At 33.6% G+C, this 5759-nt stretch overlaps 1 pseudogene; it reads left to right on the top strand.

Annotated features, from left to right (window-relative positions):
• The first annotated feature begins 4548 nt into the window (after positions 1-4548).
• On the top strand, positions 4549-5465 carry LOC109119434 (endoribonuclease Dicer homolog 2-like; annotated as a pseudogene).
• Positions 5466-5759: the final 294 nt, after the last annotated feature.

Genomic DNA, 5759 nt, shown 5'->3' with positions numbered 1-5759 from the left:
AATAGAAGAAAAATTAACATGACATAGTCTACCATGCCACGAATTAATAGACTCAACACTATAAGCAAAATTTGAAATGCTTGCATTATTGACAATCTCTTGAACAATGTTTAATACAAATAATCCTCCACTAAGACATCCTTTCCCAACAAAGTCTCCTCCGCGAGAAATAATTATTTTATCAGCTTCAAACACAAGTTTAAGGCTACTTTGTTGAGAAGTGCTCCGGAAACTATGTTTCTATGAAGGGAGGGAACATACAAAACATTTTTCAAGGATAATGTCTTTCCTGAAGTTAATTAAAGAAAAACTTTTCCTTTACCCATTACTACAACAGTAGTGGAGTCACCCATATATACACACTCTCTATCAGTAGACTCCTCAAAGTCATGTAATATCTCTTTATTGGCAGAGAAATGCCTTGAGGTTCCTGTGTCTAGCACCCAACCAATTTTATTTGACAGAAGATTTGCCTCAAAGACTACAACAAGAACCACTTCATTACCTTCAACAAGAGCTTGGACATCACTTTTTCTTTCCTTCTTTGAGTCTTGCCCTTTTCTTTGTTAGCATCTGGAAGCTCTGTGACCAACTTTTCCACAAACAAAACAAGAGCCCTTAAATTTTTGAATTTGACTCTCCGTCTTGTTGAATTGATTTTTCTTCTTTATAAGTTATTTATTCGACACTTTCTTGTGTTTGACTTTTAACTTGTCTTTCACAACAGTACCAGAAGATTCAACAAGATTAGCTTTAGAAGAATTAAGAGAAAGTTCTTCCATCTTATCTTTGAGATGGTTCGCCTTTTCAGTCCTCATGTGACTGATAAGTTCTCGAAGGGTTTAATTCTTTTACTTATGCTTTAATTGATTTCTATAATCACTCCAAGATGGTGGAGATTTTTCAAGAATATCATTAGCCTGAAATATCTCACATATCTTCATGTCCTCGTTGAGAACATCACCAGTCAACTTCTCATATTGGTGAACTTGTTCCATTATTGGCTTATTATCAACCATTTGGAATTTAATTCACTGACAGACAACATATTTTTTCTTTCCTGCATCATCAACATCATATTTCTTTTCCAAACTATCCCATATTGCTTTGGCATATATATAGTTTAAAAATAAATCAAACAAAGTATTAGCCATATGATTTAGCAAATGTCCTCTACCAATTTTGTTATCCTTTTCAAACTTCTTTTTAACAACATTGTCAACAGTTATAACATGTCTAGGATCAGTATGAGTGTTAGAACCATTCATAGAAAGTTCTTTAAATAAAACATAATTAACTTCTAATTGGTAAAGGAAAGTGTGAATTTTGTAGCCATCATTTCTGATTTTCTAATCCATGGCATCGCGCTGAACATGCCAACACCATATCTTCTTCAACTATCTCCATTTTAAAGAAAAATTTTGAGTGTTTAGAGGATCTATATCACTTGGTAAATTATGATCCATCATTCCTTACCTTGCATTAATGAGTAGTTGTTAGATTCATAAAAATTTAATTTGATCAAATATGAATTGCATGAATCAAGACCATTTAAGGCGAATTAGCTAAAATGAAATATGCGTTTTCTTGTTCATTGTTATTTTCCCATAAAAGTCATGCTATATAAATTATATTCACTTTCTTTAAATAACATTTCTTTTTATAATATTAGTGTTTTGATATGAAATTATTCATTTTTTCCAAGTTGAATTTGAATATTTTACTTTGTTTTAAAGAATGAACTTTTCAAACTTCATTTAATAAAAATAGAAATGAATCAACAACGTTACAAAAGATTATTGAAACATTAGTGATGTTGGCCTCCTGCTCCAAGTATGTAGGAACATTTATTGATTTTTCCTGACTCACCACACTCATAGTAGGACTAGGAACCACCATGTACTAACAAAAATCCGAAAACATTGAATGGTCATCGTAACCTGAATACCTTTAAGAGCAACCCTGATAAGTCTTGACCCAAGTTGTAGAAACTTTGTCAAATATTACCTCCCTCAGACACCTACATAACTGCATGAACATTTATACTGAACCGAGGATGAATACCCCTCCTTAAGGATCCCCCTCTAGATGAGGTAATACTAAAATAACAACAAGGGCAAGGCTTCTTCTATGCTAAATCCCTAAATTCCATGCGACGCATAAGCTCCATGACCACCTTGACTGCTCTTTAAGAAGAAGCTCCAGACAAGGTTGTTTGATAAGCTGCTTCAACGGATATAATAAGTAAAACTTCTCATGAAATTAAAAATTCTTAGTCTCATCTGGTAAAATCACCAAAGCATGGTGAGACAAGGCATGAAATCTTTCCAAAATCAATCTGAAATACCATCTTAAGTCATGTTCTCAAACAGAAGTTACAGGGAATGAACATGTTTTTATAGTATCGACATCAGACTGCCACCATTTCCTAGATAGGCCCCACATGTGAAAAATAGTGTAATCTACTCCGTCGGACTCCACCAACTCCATATTTTGTAACATCTCATGACAACTCACAAGAAACAATTTAAAGTTAAACTTTAGTAAATCTTGTGTGTGTATTTCTATCTATTTGGCGATAGATACTACTTAGAAGGTATGAGATGACCCTAAAGACACTTTACCTATCTTTACACTCTTCTGGTTAATTAATTTCGTCAAGTTATCTATGTGACTATTTAGTGAAGGATTTGATCAATGAACATTCTATTCTTTCTGCAATGCTGAATGGATTCTGAACAATTCTTCAACTCGGATCAAACTAATAAAACCCCAAATAAATTATAAATTTTAGTTAGGGTTCTAGGAGACAATTTATTTGAAATAAATTTTATTTATTGAAAATAAACTCCAACTAAGAAATAAATATGAACAAAGAAGAATATTTACTAATTAACGGTTTGAGTACAATTTCTCCATTTCTTGATTCTTTTGTAGGATTATTTGAACCTAAAATGGATTTTGTTTGATCATATGTTAAAAGGATTTGTGGACTTTTATGAAGTATTTATGGTCACAAAGAGTCTGCCCACATCTTGATCTCTTTGTAAATATTTCATGAATTTACGAAATTTTCTAGATCCCTCTCTAAGGGATATAGTACCCTTTATCTAGTATGAGTTAGGATTAGTCTTAAAGAATTAGGATTCGTCTTCAAGAATTCTAAATGAAGTTGGAATCATCTGCTAGAGTCCCACACAATTTTGATGTCTACAAATGTCGAGTCTCTGTCTCATGAAGAATTGATTACTCTTTAAATAGCCTTTCTGGGCACATAGTTCACTTAACTCTCTTATTGGTTGTAATTTTTTGAGGTGTAATCAACAGTTGCAGGAAAGGTCTTAAGGGATTGCACCAATAGAGGACCCAACAACATCTCCAAGCACGTTTCAGATTCCCATCTGAACATGGACACATGATCCAATTTCTCAAAAATCCTCAATAGTACAACATCTCTATCTTTGAAAATTTTGTGAGGCATGAAGAAGGTTCTTGTGCATGACAGCCTTAAGTGCAGATTGAGCATATTATTCTTTGTTTACAGAAGTTTACCTCAAATCATCAATTAGTCATGGAGTCAGTTTGAATATTTGAAATAGATATGTGTTGCACAAACATAATCTAGCACTGTATGTCTTCGAATTCGTAGCGTTGATATCATTGTGGAATATGATCTGTGAGTAAGAGTTTCAACAAGCAATGAAGGATAATGGAACTTGTAAGTAGCAAGATTTCAAAGTACCAGACATTAACAAGCTTCTCAGAATCAACAAAATCAATGTGCAACCCAATGCAATTCATAAATGGTAAAGTCGCTACTTCCCTACACGAGCTGAGGTAGACACCTATTAGTTCCTCAACCACATTAACTACTTCTTACTATTTCTAATCGTTTTCCTTAGACTACTATACATTTTTATCGAAGGCAAAGGGAACTCTTAGTCGAAGAACTTGAGAATTATCATCAGGAATGATTCACGTTAGAAGATCAAATGGTTCATTATGCATAAATTTCATATTTTACGAGCACATCCAAAGTTGCAAAGTGTAATATTGGAAATGATTGTATTTTCTTAATTCTGAGTAAACCCTCATGCTGACTTTCATAATTCTTAAATAGTTGTCTACTGACATCACATTTGAGAAAAGAGTCTCCAAGTTTCCCAAGTGATTCTAAATGGAACTTCTGGAGGCATTTCTTTGTTGTGATTCCTTCAAAAATCTTACCAATTGGGATACAAAGTTTTAGTTTGGAATGATCCGAAAGCATTCTTTTCAAGTTTATTCAGCATGAATGCTTCCCCAATAAAGTCTAAAGGTTCAAGCACGACAGATAGTTATTGGAAAAATACTCTTGACCTTGAGAATCTTATGAATTCTAAGGTATATACATGTAGCAGTGAATCTGTTCGGCGGAGTTTGGGGATTCACTACCATATGTGTATACCTAGAATTCATAAGATTGTTGAGGTCAACGATAACTATTTATCATTTTACAACCTTTAGACCTTATAGGGCAAGCATCCATGCCGAATAAACTTTAAAAGAATGCTTTTGAATCCCCACAAAGTAAAACTTTGTATCCCAATTGCTAAGATTTTGGAAGTAATGACAACAAAGAAATGTCTCCAGAATTTTCATTTGGAATCACTTGAGGAGCTTGGCAAATCTATTCTCAGATATGCTATTAGTATACAATTATTTAAGACTTACGAAAATTATCATGAGGTCTTTTCAACATTAAGAAAATCATTTCCAATGTTGCATTTTTCAAGCTTGGATGTGCTCGTAAAATTATGAGATTTATCCGTAATGAACCATTCTATCTCAAAGTGTGGACAATTCTTTGTGAAAATCCTCAAGTTTACAACTTGAAAAATATTTCTTGATGCCTTCAGTAGAAAAATGTTGTAGGGTAAAGTATAGGAAATTAGAAACAAGATAGTACCTGATGTGGTTGAGGCACTAACAGGTGCCTACCTCAGCTTGGACGGGCAACGTCGCAGCATTATCATTTATGAAATGGATCGGGATGGACATTGATTTTATTTATGCACCTATCTTAAGGCACTTCATTGTGAATGCTAAGAATCTAGTCTATGTACGGTACTTAGAAATCACTGCTACACTACAAGTTTCACGACCCTTCGCTACTTGTTAAAACGATAATTCACGGATCTTACGTTCTACATGAGATTCCACGATGCTATTAGAACTTGAAATTTCTTGGAGATGTAATGCTAGATTTTGTTGTTACAACATATCTCTATTTCAAATATTTGAGACTGATTACAAGACTTAGTACTTATTTGTGGTCTACTTCTGTAAATAATGAATGATATACTCAATCTGCAGTTAAGGCTAGCCTGCATGAGCACATTCTTCATGCCTCGCCAGATCTGCAATGGCAGATATGTTATACAGTTGAGAATTTTGAGAAATTGGATATTGTGTCTACGTTTTGATGGGAGAGTGAAACTACTTTCTCAATTGTGGTTGGGGATGTTGTTAGGTAATTTATTGGTGCGATCTTTGTTGATTCTAGCCTTGAAAAAGATACTAAATACATTTTTAAACATAAGGCCTCTTCTTGTGTGTGCATCTCCAAGCTTTGGGGAGATAAATAGTACATAGAAGGTAAGAGATGACCCCAAAGGCACTTGATCTATCTTTATTCTCTTCTGATTAATTAATTTCTATAAAAGATCTATGACACTACAGAATGAATGATTTGATCAATGAATATTCATTTTTTTCTT

This window comes from Solanum lycopersicum, chromosome 1, assembly GCF_036512215.1.
Source record: "Solanum lycopersicum chromosome 1, SLM_r2.1".
NCBI classification, from domain to species: Eukaryota; Viridiplantae; Streptophyta; class Magnoliopsida; order Solanales; family Solanaceae; genus Solanum; species Solanum lycopersicum.
The sequence above is the reverse complement of the archived record's forward strand: the minus strand, read 5'-3'. Positions and strand labels throughout refer to the sequence as shown.